Source organism: Chelon labrosus (assembly GCF_963514085.1).
Source record: "Chelon labrosus genome assembly, chromosome: 14".
Classification (NCBI taxonomy): Eukaryota; Metazoa; Chordata; class Actinopteri; order Mugiliformes; family Mugilidae; genus Chelon; species Chelon labrosus.
In genome coordinates, this window is record NC_140347.1 from 6,577,853 (window position 1) to 6,600,846 (window position 22,994).

Here is a 22,994-nt window from a genome sequence, read left to right on the forward strand (position 1 = left end):
CACATACAGTATGCCTTGAGCTTATATGGACCCAGCAGACATCAGTGGCCTGAAGGCTAAACTGCGAGAGTCTATTGTTACAGTGATGAGCATGTGCATGTTCTTTTGTCGTGCCAGATGTTTCAAATGTAAGTGACAGACTTATGAGGACAATTTAAAGGCCACAAGCAAGCAAGGGTCCTGCGTGTCTCCAGACTTCGTCTGCCTCCAGTTCCTTCCCCAGTGATATAGGTAGCTGGTACCTCCCTTACTCCTGTTCTTGAGCTTGCAGACATCACTGTCTCTGTTCCTGCTTCTCCTGACCTCTCAGAGTCCCTTTCTGTTGACGTACCCCATTGTTCTGGTATCAAAGGTTCTCATGAAGTAAGAGACAACCCCTGCATCTGCAGTCAACTCCACACCAGCCCCCACAGACATTTACCTCCTCTTTTTTTTTTTTTTCTGTTTATATAAATCACATTGTCACAATCAGTTTATGAAGATAAGATTCACTGCAGGACTGTCTTCACCAGTGTACTTAATGTTTTGGCAAGTGAGTGTCAGGGCAGTGAACTTGTGTGAAAACAAGTGTCTGCAGTTGGACAGTCAGTGGTGCACTAGCAGGACAGGTAAACCAGGAATCATTTGGGGGCCTTGTGAAGAAAGTTGAGAAAGGGGGGACCCCACTGACAACCATAAACCCACTGAAACCTATGATACATGTCACAATGCAGAGCCAAAGAAAGCCATGCTGGATTAGTAACATTGACCTCAGACAGGAAAAGTGGATCTATCCAAAGGTAAAAATGAAAGAGAAAATGGCATCCAAGAGCAGCAACAGGAACATTAGGATTTGTTCTGGAAACCTTGACTTAATGAAGTGGAGTAAAATATGAATCATCAAATCATTATTAAGTGTGTGTCACCCGTCCAGAGAAGTGCAAAGCATGCCACGCCATCAGTGCCATTAATGCAGAAAATTAGTTTAACCTGAATATTTACCCAAAAAGTGACTGTCTACACTGCCATGGAAACTATTTCAGCCACGGAGGGAGACCAGGAACTAAAAACTACCCACACAGTTCATCTCTCTAACTCTATCTGTGGTGTGGTTTGATGTTTCTCTAGACCATGACTGAAAATAACCACAACATCCTGTCAACAGCAAACAGTGAAACAGACAATGGTGAGAATCGATATACATTTTAAATCTTAATTTAAAGGATTTTAATTCATCTGACTGCAGCATTAGATTCCAAATGAAGCAAAGCACCTGAATTTGAATGAATCTGTATCCTACAATAGGCCCATATTTGTTTTAAGCCACATTTTGAATCCCAAATATATGACTGAATTGATTGAATTGTTAGAGATCTTCATATTATTCTTGAGATGCACATTGCTCCAGTGTGTCATTTAGCATCTTGCGCCTGGACTATCGACACAATCCACCAGACCTCATCTCGGTGCTAGATATTAGAGACTCTTCAGCATATATCATCCACTTTTTATGTACAAGTATGCAAGTTAATGAATCCTTACCTGTAAACTGAAGCATCAGTATCATCAGTGACAGTAGTTTAATCCATTTGAAGTCATCCATCATGCTTGTCCGTCTTTCTTCGTCTTCCTCCTTCTCGTAAATGTCACACTGTCTAATATAGTTGTTCTTATAGAGAGATACAGCGTTGGCGTTCTGTGATGTCACTTCCTTATATTGACTGTAGTGTGTGCAGAAAGAAGGTAACGCCTCTAACTTCCTCATTGCGTCCAAGACAGCGCTCTGACCTCTACTATTCATTTTATAATATATAAACACTCTTTGCCAAAATGCAAATTGTCACTTTAAAATCAAAGAGACTGTGATATACAGCTCTGCATCTAAACTAAAGCAAGATCTTTAGCAGCTGAGTGAGGCAGCATAATGGTGTGACTAGAAAACCACAATAAGAACAAGAAGTTCACACGGTGTCCACTCCCATGGTGCATCTGTGGCAGTGGCGTGTTTGAGGTTTTAAAAGAAGAAGAAGACATATGTGTGAAGATTGTTAGTGAAGATAAATACATGCAGAAATGCAGCTCTTTGTCATTTTTAGATTGTGTTTCTGAGTAAAGAGACAAGATTCAGGTTGTTGTGGATGTACAACATTAACTAGGGCCAGGGGTTTTATCGTCCTCATAAGTGTGAAGCGTCTGAAATAGTTCTTTATTTAGAGAGATACAGCTTTGACTTCCTGTGATGTCACTTCCTTGTTCTTACTGTTAGTCTTTTTTCAGCTAAACTTGTGCAGCCTCTATAAGAGTCACAGTAATCAGATAAGTCAAACTTCAGTGTGTCCTGACAGATGGTATCATTTATATCTTCCTCAGTTTATCCTATTGCGTGTCCCAGGGATCAATCCTGGTACCACTCCTATTCATATTACATTTACCAACAACCTTGATTAAAATATTTCTAATGCATGCAAACTTGCATGCAGATGATACTGTGATATAGAGGTCAAAACCAGACTCTTTCATAGCTGTGTGAGGCAACATAAGGCTGTGACATTAAAACCATGTGAAGTGAACAGTGTGTCCATTCCCATAGTACATTTGTGACAGTCACGTAGTTGATGTCTTATAAAAAGGAAGATGACGAATGTGTGAAAACTGTTATTTCAAATAAATGTGGACAGTGATGCAGCGTTTTAAAGATAGGATCAAGAGACAGAACCTACCACTGACCATCGCTGTCAAAGATGCAACACACAGATAAGATGATACTTTAATGGTCTGAGACCTTTGGTTCCTCATTGTACGTCTTTCTGTGAACTGATGGGGAAGTGTTTTGTTCAGAACGTGAGTACAGCTAGAGGTGTTATGCTCGAACCAGACGCTCGAAACAGGGTCAAGCTTTCAATGCAGAAGTATCGCGACAAGATGTTTCGATGCCTCGCTTCATCAGTCGAAAAATCACGTGACTCCCCAAATGAAGCTTCATTACGTCACATGCGTATCGGCCATCATCGGCAACGTGTCACTCCAGTTTTGAATGCAGGGCAGGGTTGTCAAACTCACAATGCTTATAAATGGGCACAATCCCTCAGATGGTTGTGGGTTTTTGAGAGGAGGAGAGTTTTGCATACGTTACGTAGTTTCATTGATTTAGAACGAGGGAGAGTGAAGTTTAAGGTAAGTTTAGTATAACATTAGATTAACTTGCATACGCACATTGGCACATAGGCATTCACACTGATTTACATACCTGTATACATACACACATACATATATACATACATACATACATTAATACATTCATAGAAACTTTATTTATTTAGTTAGTTAGTTAGTTGTTAAAGTGTGTGTGTGATAGTGTTTTTGTGATAGTCTGAATGTTTGACAGTGAGGAAAGGAGAGATAGGGATAATGGAGGCAAGGCCACCTAAAAGAGCCAGATCTTATGTGTGGGAGCACTTTGACGTTATTACCCCAACAAAGGTCAAGTGTCTGATCTGTGCTCAAGAGCTGGCCTTTAATAGCAACACCTCTTCAATGCTGAGGCACCTGCGCTCAAAACACCCCGAGACTACACCCAATCCAGCTGCTCCTGCTGCTCCTGGAGTAACTGGACATGGTAAGTCTATGGCAACTAGCATGTATTAAAAAGACAGACCAAGATTAAATGTAAAATATACAAAACAACAATAATATATTTTAAAAAGTTATGTGTGAATAATTATTTCTATTTTCTGGTTTAAAGGGCGACAAGCTGAACTGGATGAGGCCTTGGTAGACATGATGGTGCAGGACTGCCAGCCATTTTCTGTGGTTGAAGATAAAGGCTTTAAAGCCTTTGTTAACAAGCTTGACCCAACATACGTCCTGCCCACAAGACAGGCATTGAGAGCCATGGTGGAGACAAAATACAAAGAAGCCAAGGAGAAAACTAGAGCAGAGCTGGAAAAGACTGTGGCAGTCAGCTTGACAGCAGACATGTGGACATCTATAAATATGGATGCCTTCCTTGGGGTTACATGTCATTATATAAATGAGGACCAGAAACTGTCATCTGTTCTGTTAGGTGTCACTAAATTCCCTCACTCCCACACAGCTGAAAACCTCAAGAATGCCAAAGAACTCTTAATTGACGAATGGGGAATTAAAAACAAGATCCACTGTCTGGTCACTGACAGCGCAGCAAATATGGTGGCTAGTGCTAGGCTTCTTAAAATACACAACATTCCTTGTTTTGCACATAGTCTAAATTTGGTGGCAAAAAAAGGCATTGGAGGCAACACCTGAACTATCAGAGATCCGTATGCGAGCCAGAAAAGTTGTTCATTTCTTTAAGACCAGCACAAGGGCCAAAGAAAAACTCACAGCGGTTCAGGATCAACTTGAAAAACCACGTCACAAGTTGATTCAAGAGGTAGACACCAGGTGGAATTCCACTTTCCTCATGTTAGAGCGTCTACATGAGCAGCGTGAGCCAGTAGCAGCAGTACTTGCATCAGTAACAACAGATGTGGTGCCACTAAGCTGTGTGGACTATGAGGCTGTGGCTGAATGCCTGGAGGTTCTGGGGCCGCTGTCTCTGGCTACCACTGAAATTTCAGTAGAGAAGAAGGTGTCAGCGTCCAAGGTCATACCCATCATTCGCATGATACAACATAAAATTACAGAGAAGTCTACATCACTCCATGCATGCGCACTGCTTCTGAAACAAAATCTGCTGCACTTTTTATTGGCAAGGTGCAGCGTTGAAAAAATTTGGGTCCTGGCAATGGCAACTATCCTTGACCCACGTTTCAAAACAATAGGATTTGGCAACCAGACCAGCGCACAGGAGGCAGTTGCCAAAGTAACCGCAGAATGTGCAGAACTGAGGAGATCCATGCATTTCTCCCCCTCAACATCTCAAAACAAGAGGCTTACCTTGACAACCTGTGGGAACTGCTGGACTGCCGAGTTGGTTGGTTACATTAGTCTGTATAAAAACCTTCTTTGAGACAAAAACACATACAATGGATTTCACCTTCTTCTGTTCTGATTTCTTGCAGGTGCAACTCAGAGAGTCCAGAATGCCTCGGCAGAGGCAACAGTTGAGGTTCAGCGATATTTATCTGAGCCCTACCTCTCCAGAGGAGAAGACCCCATGAAATACTGGCAGCAAAGGGCGGCAGTTTATCCCAATCTGTACATGCCTGCAACTTCTGTCCCATGTGAAAGTGTCTTCTCCAAAGCTGGAGAGGTTATAAGTAAGAAGAGGAACAAACTAAAACCCAAGTCTTCTGAAATGATCTTGTTTTTAAATAAAAATTTATGAACCACCCAAATCCCCTTCCCAGTTTCAAAAGCATTTTGTACAACTACTGTCATTGCACAAGCATTTAACTTTTTTATTTTGTAAATACATTTTTGTATTTCTATCAATCTTATAAAAGCATATATCTAAAACATACAGTATTAAATGATGGCAAACTCATACAAGTATATTATTATTTTCTCTAAATGAAAAAAATCAAGCATTTCAAGATGCACATACTGTAGATCCTTTAATGTTAAACAAACACAACAGTGCCTTTCTGTTTCACGACCCTTTGCCCCGTTTCATGCCAATGCTATGTATAATATTATCCAGCAGATGTCACCACACTTAATTGTATCAAATGCTTTGAAACACCTGAACCATTTCAACACAATTGCTTCAGATTGATTCAGTGGTTCAGAAAGCTTCGGTTTCTCCATCACTACTGCTCAGGACTGAACAAGCTGGTCAGACAGGCTGACTCTGTCCTGGACTGCTCTCTGGACTCCATCGAGGAGGATAAAATGACAGTCAAAATAAATGGAGCCAGAGAGTAGAGAGTGATCACTGCAGGCACGGTCCTTTTATACTGGAACCTTGCATGATTAGCCAGCTGCGCTCCACAGGTGTAGGCTAATTAGGTTGATTTTACCTGAGAGCAGTGAGAAGGAGGAGGGGAAGAGAAGAACAGGAGGGAAAAGGCACGTACACAAACAATTCTGCCCCCTGACCCTGCCTGTCACGTAACAACTGCATCAGACTGTAGGAGACCTAAGCAGCTCCTTCAGCAGCAGACTGCTGCATCCACGCTGCAAGAAGGAACGCTACCGTAGGTCCTTCATTCCAGCTGCCATCAGGTTGTACAACACCAGGCTGAGTCAACAACAACCCACACGTTTTTGTTGTTTTTATCCAAAGTATAGAAATTTCCCATACATAAACAGTGTCTTATGTCTTCTGTCTTTTTGGTTTGTCTCTGGGCCAGCCTCCTGAACTCTGCATCCCTTGATTGTTTTCTCAATCTGGACCATTTTCTGAGTTTTCCCACTGACTTATCTGCTCCCTGTTCATTTTTTATTTGACCCCTCCTTCCAAACCACTTCTGTCCACTCTGTTCAATGTGGAATTTAATTGTTCGGGAATCTTTAAGTTGTAAGTGAGAGGTACTGTTATTATACTGACTTTTGAATATATTCTGTAAGTGTTAGTTAATTTTTTTTACCTTTGCAGATTTTATTTTGAAAGCTTCTTCTTTGGTGTCTTGTGTCTTGCATGGCTTTTAGTGTCCGGGATCTACCTGTCATGTACCCATGTGTTTCCCAGTGTTTTTGTTCATCTCCTCGTGGTTCTTTGGTGTTATAAGTGTATTTTCGTTTGGTTTATTAGATTCCACCTTTTGTTGGACATGTGTTATTAGATTACCCTGCCTCATTCTGCAGCACCTTTGTTTCCTTAATATAAGTCCTCATTAAACTAATTGTTATTTCATCTAGTCCTTGCTTTCTTGTGTTAATGTCCTGTGTTTGGGTTCTACCTCCTCGCTACACATTGTGGCACCGTCATTCATGAAAGCAATGACACCGTTAGTAAATCACTAAACACACAATAGAATTTAATGTGACAGGTTTTAGAAAATAAAAGCACAACACTGTTACAGGCAGATAAAAGTCATTTGTACTTTATTAATATTGACTTATAAGGCAGGCAGATAAAGCATAAAGATAAAACAAAACAAAAAGAAATCAAGATCCTAATTTACAAGAATAAGTCAAGAATCAGGAGAGGACCAACAGACAATAAAATGATGGAAACATCTGGTAAAGTGCACAAAGATATGAATGATAGAGCAGTTGTATAAACACTGAGATGACTAACATGTGATCATTTTGTAAGAAATGGGATGGACCCAAATGCAGGAGATGAAGCTAAATTCCAACAAAAGCCAAACAACAAAGAGAGCACAACACTTTATCCAGAATTGAGTCCAAAAATATAATACAGTAAAATAAAATCCAAAATCTGAAAGCCAAAAGTACAAGGGTAAGGACACTTGAGGAGAATGAATGAAGGAAGGAACGAGGGAACGAGGGAGTAACAGGACTATACAGTATATACACAGATAACTAATGGAGATACAAGGCACTGGTGGAACCAATGAGGGAGGAGCAAAGAGATTACCAAAATAAAACAGGAAACACAGATCAAACACATGACTCAGATCATTACATAATGAGGGAGGTGGATACAGGTGAGTAGAGAGATGAGGAAGATGAGGTGATGGAAAGAGGTGAGAAAGAATGGAGGAGAGAGAGGCTGGTGAGGAATATATGGTAAGATGATGTTGAAGTTGTTGATCAGAGGAGGAAGGCTCAAACTTCATCATCTTCATCATCACACACCTGGAAAAAACAAAAGTGGAACTTCTCTGATCTTTAAGCATCCAACACTCTAATAACTCCACAATGTAAAGATACCAGTGACATTAAACTAGAGTCATTTGGTAAATATTTTTAATCCAGGTTCATCCAGACTTCTTGTTTATATATTCATCATCTCACCTTTAGTTCTTGTCCAGATGTTGACGGCCACAACAGCTGTTGAGAGTGCTGCTAAACCCACAGCTACAATGATGAACCTCCACCAGCCTGGAAGACAATGAAGACAAGAAAACATGTTTCAGCTGCAGCTTTCTGTTCTCTGTGAAAGAGACGACTGTGGAAGGAGAGAAATACATGTGTGTATTGAGGAAAGAGAAACAGAAACATGGTGAGACTTTACACTGTGATTTTGTTGAGGTGTCCTCTGTTGTTGTTACATCGACTCTTCTGTTGTTCTCAGTTGAATGTTCTGATTCAGTTGGAGCTAATGTTGGTAATGTTGTGTCCTCATCTACAGGAAAAAATACAACTCAAATTATTCATTGAGAACTTGTCTGTATGTGATTTATTATTAAAACTTTAGCTCCAGCTCAGTTTGTTTCTCACCTGATGGACGACGGCTGAAGGTAAAAAGCTGAACTTCATTAGTCTCTGTAGTTACTTGACACTTAAAGAGTTCATACCTTGATGTGGAACTGAAATGAGAAGTCAGAAACTTGACAGAAGCAGAGCAGGAAGACTGTGATGTTATTACATCCTTGTTATCTTTGTCCACATCTTGATTTTTGTACAGCCACTTCACTGAATGTCTACATGATCCATATGTCCTCACAGAGCAGGTTAAAGTCACCTGATCAGTGTCATTGTGTTCAGTCACTGGTGAAGATGGATTGGAAGAGAAAGACAAAGTTAGTGAGATTAACTTCATTATTCTAATCAGAATTATTGTCATGTTTCAGTCTGTTGTTCTAATGAGACACTTTGAGATGAAAACATTATGATAGAAATACTCACTGGTTACAACAGACAGATGAACCAGAGCATCTGGACCTTGATGTTGTCCTGATTTGTCAAACTGTCTGCAGGTGTAACGACCAACATCCTCATCTGTGACCTTCTTTATAACCAGAGAACAGTTTGTTGTAACACTCAGTCTGTCTGGTTTAGTTTTAATCTGTCCAAGATTAACCAGCTCTACTGATGTTGTGTTTATTGAAACAGCAAGCATCCAGGTAGTACTGTCACAGTTACGATGATCATCAAGCACATTCTCACAAGACAAAGTGACGTCATCTCCATCTCTGACAGTGTAGTAGAGGAGAAGCTGTCTGCTTAGTGCTCCTGAGAATATGACAGAGAAACAAACATGTTTCTATTAATGTCAGAGTGACGATCATTTCAGATACAACACAACAATTGTATTCGTATGTTCCTCATCCCTGACTGTCACACTCTAACATCGGTTAAACAAATGTCATCCTTACTTGTAAACTGAGGCATCAGCATCAAAAATCAACAAGCCCTCCAACTTATACGACCATATAGGTCGTGTGTACATGCTCTGGAATACGACCCATGGGAGCGTTTCTTGCAATAGTGCTCCTACCGGTAACAGGAGAGTTACCGGTAGGATTGACATTTGAGAACAATATAACATGTTGTCAGCTCGTTTTAATGTTGTTTCGCCTTCTAGTATACTATCTAGAATTACTACGGGGGATAAAATTAACGTTATAAGAGCTAATGTTACATTAAAACAACGCTTACCAAAAGTTATTGTTTTGAAAAGTAAGCTAGCTAGCTAGCTAACATTCTAACAGCTATGTAAATATGACTTCCAGAAGACATCAGGACATGCACAGGTGAATTCCACTGGTGTCTGTAAGCCGATTTTCAAATGCTATTATCATACTTTACATACTTCATTTACCAATCACAGTATCTATTGTTCTGAAGAGAAAGCGTGTATTGAAGTAGTTAAGTAATATTAATTTATAACTGCCCCATGGTCCCTGAGAACCTGAGGCCCTCTTGACAGGTCAGAGTGATCATTGGATCATTTAAAAGTGTGTCATCAGTAATTTTATTATCACTATATGAATACCTGTCAAACTGTTTCAGTGAGAACAGTCTCATTCTAGCCTTCTCTTAACCCATAGCCTGCATCACTGTTTGATTGGCCATGATTTCTACAAAGGAACATAACATGCATATAATAGTAAGATACTGACTGGAAAATAAGGGGTAAACATGAAGTAAAACAGACAGGTAGCTCCTTGATTAGAGAGTTTTACTGTTGTCATCCAGCATCAAAAGGACTTAAAGTCAAATCTAATTTCATTTATATAGCCCGAAATCAAATCAGTTCAGTTTGTCCCAGGGGGTTTACAATCTATACAGTATGTGACATCCTCTGTCCTTAGACCCTCAATGTCACTAAGGAACAACTACTATGATTTGTGTTGGGAAACCAAATTCTGACATAAGTTTCTGCAGTACATTATATTTCTGATGTTAGAAGCATTATGAGTAATGTTATACTGCAAACTGAAAACATGACATGTTTCTTAGGTGTCTGACTACATAGTATGTACGTTGTGTACTAAATGCTTACTGTGTTACATAATGCACTTTTTTATCTAACTTGGCTCCACTAATTTATCGCGTCATCTTCAAATATAGGCTGTTGCATACATATACAGAATGTGGATCATTTTACCAGGTATTACAAACTGCCTGCATACCTGAGGAATCAATGTGTCACCAATAAATAGTTTGACACTGTTACTGTGTCATATTGATTTTGTTATTGTTGCTGTGTTGTATGACAGTTATGGAGACTGACAGGGGATTATGCCATACTGTGGTAATCACAAATGTTCAAGTATGGACATGTTTCTTTTTTAATAATTAGCTTTTATTGTTTGATTCAGACTGGTATTTAATTGATGACAAGAGTGAAAATCAGTTATTATATAGTCTTTGATATAACTGCTTTATGATCTGTTTTGCTTGATCTTTGAAGAGGCAGGCTACATGAATGATAAATGTTAATGTCTGGTAATGTTTTAGAATAAAATACCTGCCACCTGTCTCTGTCTGTGTTCATTTCCATTCAGTTCAGTTTCATGATTGTTTACAGTTTAAAAATTAGCAGAATTTTTTAGTTTTACTAAAAAAGGGTGAGGGGTTAACAGACAACTTCATCCAATCACACCCATTACAGTAGCTTAGCCAGCATAAAAGACAAGCCCATGTCATCCAGAAGTACATTCTTACCCATCAGCTGAATTTTTGTGCTTATATTGCTTGTTAATCACTCAGAATTGATTTAGTTTTGATTAACATTTATTGTTAAAGGCATAAGCCGTGAACCAGTAGTTACACTATAGGTGAGGATAAAAAGTTACAATATTCTGAAATCAAGGAATGCCCCTGTCGCATATCCTCAGTAGTGTTTTGTTGAGATGCTGTTTTTTCATTGAAACACACAGATGTCAGAAATGACCTATTGGACATCATAACTAATTACATCGAATATCTAGTGTTGCTGAACTAGCGATGACATTGCTTTAAGTTGATATATGTTAAGAAAAAGTAAAGATAGTTTATTTAAGATGTGTTCAGAACCGCCGAATATAGATTTACGTCAAAAAGCAATGCAGTTTGGTTCTCCGGCTTTATAGAACAGTAGATAGGGTTAGGATTGGTTTATCTGCTTAACACATGAAATATTTACTACAGCCGAACTTGTACTGGCAGTGATTATAGTTGCTTTAAGTTAAGAAATGACACACAACACTGCCTTTGAGTCGTTTATTTGAAAATATTATGAAGCTTTGCTGTAGCTTGGTTGAGCGGCAGAAACCGAACGCATCCAATCCACGGCAGACAGCTATAGACAGGAATCGAATGAGTCCAACTACGTCACTAGGCTTTCTGCTGATCTCATAAGCCTTCTTTTAATAATACAGTTCAAAATGTACCAGGTTTAACGAATACATTGAGTAACACGGCATTAGTAGCATTCACTTTGACGATGTGGGTAGTATTTTCACACTAATCGGCTCGTTTTCTACCCAGGGATGACGACGGAGGTGAACCGACCGAGGGGCCGGCTGCTCGCCTCTGAGATGACATGCTGCTCTTGGTCGGCTGGTTCCACAGGTGGCGCTTCACTTCTCTGAAAACGTCCAAGCAAACTTCCAAACAGGCGTTATTTGAATAAACTGATCACATATTGGGGATCTACACGGTTACTTTTTCGCATGAAAAAATATTAAAAAACTTAAGTGACGTATTAACAGCTCTAAAGCGGGAATTAAAACGGCTTTTAGCCTGCTTATTACGATGCCGCTAGAGGTCACGAGCGCGGCTAGTCACCCTCAAATATAACACTGAGTCGTAATTTGGGTGCATGCATATGTGACCGGAGTGTCGATATTTACTCGACCGCTAGAGGTCGCTTAACTTTGAAAAGTAACATGAGGTCGTAATACGTCGCTTGTACATACGACATATGCGGTTGTTTTTTCGAGGAGGACAGTCAATTAAAAGCACATTTAGAGAAACTTAAAACATATGTGACTGGTGGAGTGTCAAAAATTGCAGTGTCTATTTCAGGGTGTTCAGGATGGTTATTGCAGAAGGAATGAAGGATTTTTTGTGCAGTAAAATATGAATCATCAAATCATTATTAAGTGTGTGTCACCCGTCCAGACAAGCACAAAGCATGCCACGCCATCAGTGCCATTAATGCAGAAAATGAGATAAACCTGAAAATTTACCCAAAAAGTGACTGTCTACACTGCCATGGAAACTATTTCAGCCACGGAGGGAGACCAGGAACTAAAAACTACCCACACAGTTCATCTCTCTAACTCTATCTGTGGTGTGGTTTGATGTTTCTCTAGACCATGACTGAAAATAACCACAACATCCTGTCAACAGCAAACAGTGAAACAGACAATGGTGAGAATCAATATACATTTTAAATCTTATTTTAAAGGATTTTAATTCATCTGACTGCAGCATTAGATTCCAAACTAATCAAAGCACCTGAATTTGAATGAATCTGTATCCTACAATAGGCCCATATTTGTTTTGAGCCACATTTTGAATCCTAAATATATGACTGAATTGATTGAATTGTTAGAGATCTTCATATTATTCTTGAGATGCACATTGCTCCAGTGTGTCATTTAGCATCTTGCGCCTGGACTATCAACACAATCCACCAGACCTCATCTTGGTGCTAGATATTAGAGACTCTTCAGCATATATCATCCACTTTTTATGTACAAGTATGCAAGTTAATGAATCCTTACCTGTAAACTGAAGCATCAGTATCATCAGTGACAGTAGTTTAATCCATTTGAAGTCATCCATCATGCTTGTCCGTCTTTCTTCGTCTTCCTCCTTCTCGTAAATGTCACACTGTCTAAAATAGTTGTTCTTATAGAGAGATACAGCGTTGACGTTCTGTGATGTCAGTTCCTTATATTGACTGTAGTGTGTGCAGAAAGAAGGTAACGCCTCTAACTTCCTCATTGTGTCCAAGGCAGCGCTCTGACCTCTACTATTCATTTTATAATATATAGACACTCTTTGCCAAAATGCAAATAGTCACTTTTATAACAAAGAGACTGTGATATACAGCTCTGCATCTAAACTAAAGCAAGATCTTTAGCAGCTGAGTGAAGCAGCATAATGATGTCACTAGAAAACCACAAGAAAAACAACAAGTTCACACAGCGTCCACTCCCATGGTGCATTTGTGGCACTGACGTGTTTGAGGTTTTAAAAGAAGAAGCTGACAAAAGTCTGAAGATTGTTAGTGAAGATAAATACGTGAAAAAAAGCAGAACTTCGTCTTTTGTTGGTTCATTTTTTTCTTTAGAAAAGAGAAAGGATTCATGTTAATGAAGAGTGATATGTGATGAGTAAAAATCATTCTGTCTTTATGTTCCTCTTTATGTCTGAGCTGAGCTAGGTTGACTCATCTGGAATTTGTCATTTTCATATATATATATTTCTTTTTTTTGTGGTGCCGATTGAAGCCGAAAGCTGCTTGCAACAGCTCTTACTCGATCTCTCTTTTTTTCGAATTTAATTCACTTTTTGCTTCCCTTTTTGTGGAGATTACTTTTGTATATACTGTTTCAGACAGCATTGCACTTTTTTTGGTTTTGTTTTTTATTGGGAGTCTCACCATAGCCAAATATTTTTAACAACATCCAGACCGGCCGGCGTTACTATGCAAAAAGTGGCCAGCGTGCGCATTGTTTACAGGAGGGAACAGTTGATCGCCCTGCGTAGCGCTGTACTGTTCCCTAGGGACAGACATGAGATCCCCACGGAGATACTTCATATGACCCGCCGTGGATGCAGAGCAGGAAAACAACATCGAGAAAAGAAGAGACGCTGTTCTCCCCTCCGTTACCATGGGCAACGTGAGAACGCTGCCATATAAGACGTTCGAACTGGCCGCACTCTGCAGGCTCAGTGGTGGCGTCGGCCATCCTGTGTGGAGTGGGCTGGAGCAGTGGCATAGCAGAGAGGGAAAGGAAGTCCAGCTCTGTCCTGGGCTGCCCCTTGGACTCGGTGGGGCAGGTGGGTGACGGGGGAGTTCTGGCTGAACTGTCCTCCATGCTGGACGATGAGTCCCACCCCTCTGCAATCCATCTGTAGTCATCCGTCATGCTTGTCCGTCTTTCTCTGTCTTCCTCCTTCTTATAACTGTCACACTGTCTAAAATAGTTTTTCTAGAGAAGTAGCGTTGAGTTTCTGTGATGTCACTTCCTTTAATGACTGCTAGTATCCTCATTGTTTCCAAGGGAGTACCACAGGGATTGAGTTTGGGACCACTCCTACTAATTTTACATATATGTATGCAGGCAAGGAATAACAGAAATCAAAACAAGCAGGGTTCAGTGTATGCAGACAGAATTAATCACTTCTAACTTCCCTGATGTATCAAACGGCGTGCCCCAGGGATCAATCCTGGGACCACTCCTATTCATTTCATATATTAACAGTCTCAAGTGAAATAGTTGTGATGGAAAAATTCCACTTGTACGTAGATGATACTATGTTATACTGCTCTGCCTCCACTGCAGATCAGGCAACTCGACCGCTATGTGAGGCAACACAATGATGTGGCAAGAACACAACAATAGGAAGAACGATTACACATTGTTTCCATTTCCACGATGCATTTGTGGCAGTGACGTGTTTGAAGCCTTAAAAAGAAAAACAGGGCAAATGTGTGAAGATAAACGCTTACGATAATGGAGATTATTTATTTTTAAGAACTTATTTATAGACAGTATTTGGTTCTTTTGCGTCCTCGTTATGCGTCTGACGTGTTTTACAGAGAACTGAAGAGGAAGTGTTTCGTTTGCAACATGAGGGGGTTGCAGCTTCTAAGTATTGACAAATCTTCAGAAACACAGACAGTTAACACATTTATAACTCATTTTTTGAGAAGATATTTTGTATGCCCTCTGATCTTTATGTATCTGAGTGATTTCTGTTCATTCTCAGGTCAGTTTGAGGACATTTCTGTTTTAGACACATTTTAGTGCTTACAGGGAATGAAGGCGTTCAACAGAGAGAAGAATTATTATCTGCACAACATCCTTAGAACAAAATATTCACCTTCCACAATCACATGACCACAATCCTGACATGGCTAGTACAAACAGAAATCACTGACCATAGCAGAATTTCTTTGTACCATCTCAGAAAATAAACACAAACAAGACAGGAAGATAGAAGTCACTTGTACTTTAGAACGTAGTGACATGACACTCAATACTTTGATGTGCGGTGTGGAAAATGTTATTTAATAAAGACAACAGCAACACTTCAACAGGGGTGCAACAGGGTAGGGTCTGCAGAGGGAGAAAGAGACGGCTTTAAAGTAAAGTATCAGTTCTACAAGGTCACACAGAAACTGAGTGGATACGTGGGATCATCAGATCATGAGACTGGCTTTATTAGCACAACATGAACTGGAGGAAACATTGTTTAATATGTGAATCCAGCAGTAAGAAGTATGTGAGCATTCAGAGTGTGCAGTACAACATAGAATTTTCATCACAATTAAGATCATGGCATATTGGCTGGATGACACAGCAACTCCACCAAACTGGCTTCAATTGGAACAGGAGGCATGCCAGCCTTATTCCATAGGTGCCATCCTCCTTGCACTCTACTCTATCAACAAATCTTTATACAACTCAATGTGATGAGCCACAACACAGTGCGCATTTGGAAACAAATTAAGTCACACTTTAAGTTGAATCCCACATTATATGCTTTACCTATTACTGGGAATGCTTCCACCATCTAGCACACAGACTGGGACATGTTTAAGTCAGCTGCTGAGGACATTCAGGAATATGCCGAGTCTGTCTCTGGGTACATCCAGAAATGCATGGAGGATGTTAGTGTGGTCAAAAACATCTCCACACGGGCCAACGAGAAACCCTGGATGACCAGTGAGGTACGTGCTAAGCTGAAAGCACGGAACAATGCTTTCAAGTCCGGTGACATGGTGGCACTGAAAACAGCTAGAGCCAACCTGAACCGGGCCATAAGACTCGCAAAGCGCGCTCATGGTCAAAAAGTGCAGGACTTTTTCAATGACACAGAAAACACCAGACGAATGTGGCAGGGCATCCAAGTCATCACAGACTACAAAACCCCACCCCCCTCCTGTGAGGATGACATCAGCTTCCTCAATGAACTAAATAACTACTTTGGGAGGTTTGAGGCACTAAACAACACAGCAGGAATAAAATCGGTTCCTTGCCCAGACGAGCGGTCACTCTGCCAGGACCCAGCTGATGTCCCCGAAGAACCCTGAGGAAGGTCAACGTCCGGAAAGCAGCGGGTCCAGACAACATACCAGGAAAGGTGCTTAAGGAATGTGCTGACCAACTGACGGGGGTTCTCACTGCACCAGGCTGTGGTACCAACCTGCTTCAAGACTGCCACAATTGTACCAATACCCAAAAGAAATACAACCTCCTCCCTCAGTGATTACCACCCAGTCGCACTCACCCCCATCATGATGAAGTGCTTTGAGAGGCTGGTAAAGGATCACATCACCTCCAGACTACCCTCAACATTCGACCCGTACCAGTTTGCTTATCGTCCCAACCGCTCCGCAGAGGACGCCATCTCCTCTGCACTACATTGGAGCCTGGAGCATCTGGAGAAGATAAACACACATGTGCGGATGCTGTTTCTGGACTTCAGCTCCACGTTCAACACTATCATCCCACAGCACCTGATCAACAAACTGGCCCTCCTCGGATTCAGCACCCACCTGTGTAACTGGCTGCTGGACTTCCTCACCAACCGACCTCAGTGTGTGCAGGTGGGAAAAAACATCTCCAGAGTCATCTCCCTGAGCACCGGTTCCCCCCAGGGCTGCGTCCTGAGTCCACTGCTGTTCACACTGATGACCCACGACTGCTCTGCTAGGTTCACTACTAACCACATCGTGAAGTTTGCAGACGACACGAAAGTAGTGGGCCTCATCAGCAACAACGACGACCAGGCTTACAGAGAGGAGGTGAAACATCTGGCGGACTGGTGTGAGACCAACAACCTGATCCTGAATGTCTCAAAAACTAAAGAGATCATCGTGGACTTCAGGAAGAACCAGTCCAGCCACACTCCTCTCACCATCAACAACTCAGCAGTGGAGATCGTCAGCAGCACCAGGTTCCTGGGGGTGCGGATAACGGACACTCTGAGCTGGTCTGAACACACTGGATCCCTTGTAAAGAGGGCCCAGCAGCGCATGCACTTTCTGCGACGGATGAGGAGAGTCAACCTGCCCCCTCCCATTCTCACCACCTTCAACAGAGGTACTATTGAGAGCACAGTGACCAGCCGCATCTCTGTCTGGTCAGGGGCTTGTAGTGCCTCTGACTGGAAGTCCCTATAGAGGTTGATGAGGACAGCGGAGAAAATCATCGGGACTTCACTTCCTCCCATCCAGGACATTGCTAAGAGACGCTGTCTGACAAGGGCCAAAAACATCACCTCAGACCCCTCACACCCCCAACATGGACTGTTCTCCCTGATGGCCTCTGGAAGGAGGTTTCGCAGCCTACAGAGCAGAACAGCCAGGTTCAAAAACAGTTTCATCCCATATGCCATAAGACTGCTCAACGCACTATAAACAGTACCCCCCTCCACCCACTCCCATTACCCTGTAATTAAAAACGTGCAATAATATTTATCTACATTTTAAGTTTCTTAGATATTTATATTTATTATATACGTTCCTGAAAATTGTACATACCGTTTCTGTTGTACATACTGTTTCTGTTAAATATTCCTGCTGTACTATGAGCCATTGTACCGAAATTTATTTTTGATGAAAATCAAAATGACAAATAAAGTCTGTCTAACTCTAAGTAACTCTAATCTATGCTGGACGAAACTTTTAATCTCTGGAAGTGTGCACGCATCCATACAGATTTATATATTAAAGGCACATTTGCTTCCTTCACACAGTTACAAAGTAAATATAATCTACCAGGAAGTTGTTTCTTTAGATATTTGCAATTAAGAGACTATGTCAGAACACATATACAAAACGTCGAACCTTTAACAGGCTCTTGTCTTGATAGATGTCTTCAAATATTATCTTCCTCAGAAAAGCTGATATCTCATATATATGACTTATTGCAATCCATCAGTCCAATCAATTCCACTCTAATAAAAAGGAAATGGGAAGAAGAAATGGGCACTAAGATTTCGGACACTGTGTGGGAAGAGAGTTTGGAACACATTCACAGATGCTCTATTAATGCCAGGCACTGCCTAATCCAGTTCAAAATCTTACACCGTCTTCATTACTCCAAAGAGAGGTTACACAGAATATATCCTGAGATGTCTCCTACGTGTGACAGATGTCTTGTAGCAGACGACACGTTGCTTCACAGCTTTGCTCTATGTCACAAGTTTAAGATTTATTGGTGCAATATTTTCAGTTTAATATCTAAAATACTCCACATACAATATTTGTATGTCTGTTCTTACATTTACGATTGTTACAGGATGTATGTTCTAAACAAAAAAAAAAGAGTACGTTATAACCTAACTGCATTACTATTCACTTGGATGTACATTGTGTATACAGATGTGTATGGCATGAATTTACAACTGTATAATAATGGGATCTAATAATCAAAAGCATTTGAAGCAGAATTGTCATCACAATGTATAAAAGGTCACATTAGCAGAACAGTAAGAGGGTTTCCTTCATGTGGATTTTGGTACAACCACTCCACTGTGTGTCTGCAGCGTCCATTTGTCCACACAGGTCAGTTTATAGCCAATTATATGGATTAAAGAATACAAATACAACATTTAAAAGATGAATGAATACCATGTTTATGCTGCAGTGAAGTCCAGTGCCTACACTAGTTGCCAAGATAGGTGTACAGTGCCCCCAACAGTGTAGTATAAGAAAATACTAAAGTACACCAAAGGTCCAGATGCAGCATTAAACCATTTCAATACTACATATTTATAGAGTATGTTACACATTAGCTTTGAAAGAGGAATCAAAGTTACTATTAAAATAGAGAAAACCCCAAAATTAGGGTTAGGGTTGTTGTTACATGTCTAACCCTAACCCTAACCCTAAGGCAGCAGATAAAAAAGAATTAAAAGACAAATAAAAGATAAAATTATAAATAAACCAATCATTAGCAAACTCCTCCTTCAGTCGTAGCACTACTGAACCATCACAGTTCATGGAGGCAGGTGGTGACTATAGGCTCCTTAAGTGTAACACAACCTTGCAACACTTTCAGAGTAGAATGTAAAAAATAATGTGAACAGATTATAACATTACTGCATATCAAGGTATAACAGGTTAAACACATTCTGGCATTTATTATTAAAACTATTTACACTTTAAGCTGCCACTTGATCTCCTCCCCTTTTTCTTTTAGTTGCTATAGTTAAGCTACTGCACCACCTTCTGGACAGAAATGGTTTTCACAGTAATAAATCTCATCACACAGGTTGAAGATGTAGATTTGAACACTGACATTTAACTTTCATTCTCTTGGTCTTTTTATTCATTGATTTTTATTGAGAATGTTTTTGCATCTTCTGATGGACCCTCTCTGTTTGCTCTCATGGAGTCTATAGACTGGGATGATGATATGTCTACCTTCAGTAGAGTGTTCTTCACTTGGATGGATGTTTCATTCATTCATCTTCTGTACCCGCTTATTCCTGTTAAGGGGTCTGCTGGAGCCTATCCCAGCTGTCATCGGGCGGGAGGCGGGGGTACCAACACAGAGACAGACAACCATTCACACTCACACGCACACCTACGGCCAATTTAGAATCACCTACCAGCATGTCTTTGGACGGTGGGAGGAACCCGGAGTACCCAGAGAGATCCCACGCAGACACAGGGAGAACATGAAAAACTCCACAAAGAAAGGCCCAGTCGCCCCATGGACAGTGGACAGGATCATGAGATCATTAACCACTGTTGTCCTCTGGGGACACCCAGGTTTTTCTACTTTGACATGATCACTAGTTTATTATTTTATATTAAGGATGAACCAAACTGTTGATTTGACCACTCCTAATGTTGTGATGTTGCTTTAAGATCCTAATGATGGACGGTTTAAGTTGCATCTAAAGCTCCTTTTAAAAAATGTTTTGGGTTCACAGCCAGTTCCCAAATGTCACACTTGAAATCAAACCCCAGACTATTTTACATAAAATACTGATGAAGGAATATTGAAGGACTATCCTACATCTGTCCATGAAACACCTTCTGAGTTTTATACACTGATCAGGCATAACATTATGACCACCTTCCTAATTTTGTGTAGGTCTCCCTTGTGGTGACTCATCAGAGAATGGACATGGGCCTTCTGAGGGTGTCCTGTGGTGTCTGGCTACAGGATGTTGTTAGTGGGGGGGGGGGGCTTTGAGGGAAGGGGCCTCTGTGGATCATCCCACAGATACTTGATCAGTTTGGGATCTAGTGAATTTGGAGGCCAGGTCAACACCTTGTGCTGTTCTTCATGTTTTTTTTAGTTGTTCCTAAAGTGTTTTTGTGTGTGTGTCTGTGTCAGGCTGCATCCTGCTGTCATCAAGGAGTGTCATTGCTATGGGCTGGGGTGGCTGGTCTGGTCTAGGTGGGTGATACATGTCTAAGTAACATCCACACCAGTGAATGTCAGGTCCACAAGTTTCCCGACAGAACAATGAATTCTCAGTGGTCATGATGTTGTGGCTGATCGGTGGAGTCCACATTAATCACATAATCAACATCAAATAAATATAATGATCTGTGTCATGTGTCTCTTATTTGTTTGGTTTGTTGACAGTTGCGTAGAGGTTGTTGGGATCAACTGAGGAAGCTTTCACAGTGCTGTAGGTCACTGCATCACCTTCATCATCATCATCAATTTTACGTCCAACCTGGAAACAAACAGCACAACAGGATGTGACCTCATGTACTCGTACCAACACGTAACTAGAATACCCAATCAGACGTCTTACTTTGTGTCTACTGTTGGTGTTCTTGGTGTAGCTGATGGAGGCGTAGGAAACACCATCTTCAGGATCAGCCTACACAGTGAAAACACACTGTTCAGGAACATGTGGATCTATAGAGAGTCACTACTTCTGAACATCAGGTCAAGCCTGTTTTGTTCTGACTTATTTCCTTGGTTTAACTTGTGTTTCTCACATTGTGAAGTGTGTCTCATGTTGTGTGCATGAAGCAGGAGGTTTGTAACTCTGCACTGGGTGTAGTGTGAGATCTCACCATGTCCTGACTGGTTCCTGGTGCAGACTCAGTCTCTGCAGGGTTTGATGTCAGGCCCTGAACAAGAAGAGTCAAAGAACATTTACAGTTCACAGTTCAGTTCATCCAGATGATGCTTGGAAACAGTAGAAGCAACACATCTGTACAGGTTAGTGCATTAGAACACAACAGTCATGTCAACACTACAACACAGTCAGTATTATTTATCTTAATGTATCTTATCTCAGCTATACAATAATAAGAATTTGTCATAAAAATAGTTGTTAGACTCACAAAATCTTCATTTGCTGGTGTGTTGTTCCCTGAAAAGACAAAAATAATAATAATTTTGTTAAGTTCTGTAGTTAATTAAAGTGTCATGTGTAAGTTCTCTCACCTTTACTTCTCTTCCATCTGATGACTTTCACAACAATTATTAAGAGGGCGACTAAAACCACAGCCACAATGATCAATGTTGTTGATGTTGTGTTCTCACCTGAACAAAAGAACCATACAACCTGTCCATTAAAGATTTGATCCATTAAATAAAGAATTAGTTTTCAACAGCTCATAATAATCTCCCCTCGTAGATTGAGATGTTACCTTGTTCTTTTGTTGATGGGTTTTTGGTTGAACATGTCCCGTCTTCATCTGGACAAAAGAAAATAACTCAAACTACTCATTAAGAACTGTTGTATAAATGGAGCTTTAATAATTTAACATCTCAGATGAATCTCAGTTTGTTTCTCACCTGATGGACGACGGCTGAAGTTAAAAAGCTGAACTTCTTTAGTCTCTGTAGTTACTTGACACTTAAAGAGTTCATACCTTGATGTGTAATTGTAATGAGAAGTCAGAAACTTGACAGAAGCAGAGCAGGAAGACTGTGATGTTATTACTTCCTTGTTATCTTTGTCCACATCTTGATTTCTGTACAGCCACTTCACTGAATGTCTACATGGTTCATATGTCCTCACAGAGCAGGTTAAAGTCACGTGATCAGTGTCATTGCATTCAGTCACTGGTGAAGATGGATTGAAAGAGAAAGACAAAGTTAGTAAGATTAACTTCATTATTCTAATCAGAATTATTGTCATGTTTCAGTGTGTTGTTCTAATGAGACACTTTGAGATGAAAACATTATGATAGAAATACTCACTGGTTACAACAGACAGATGAACCAGAGCATCTGGACCTTGTTGTTGTCCTGATTTGTTGAACTGTCTGCAGGTGTAAAGACCAACATCCTCATCTGTGACCTTCTTTATAACCAGAGAACAGTTTGTTGTAACACTCAGTCTGTCTGGTTTAGATCTGGCATCATTGTGAATCTTCTGGTATTCAAACAATGTGAGTGCTGCTGTGCTTTCTGAACCACTGAAGATCCAGGTAGTACTGTTACAGCTAAGATGATCATCAAGCACATTCTCACAAGACAAAGTGACGTCATCTCCATCTCTGACAGTGTAGTAGAGGAGAAGCTGTCTGCTTAGTGCTCCTGAGAATATGACAGAGAAACAAACATGTTTCTATT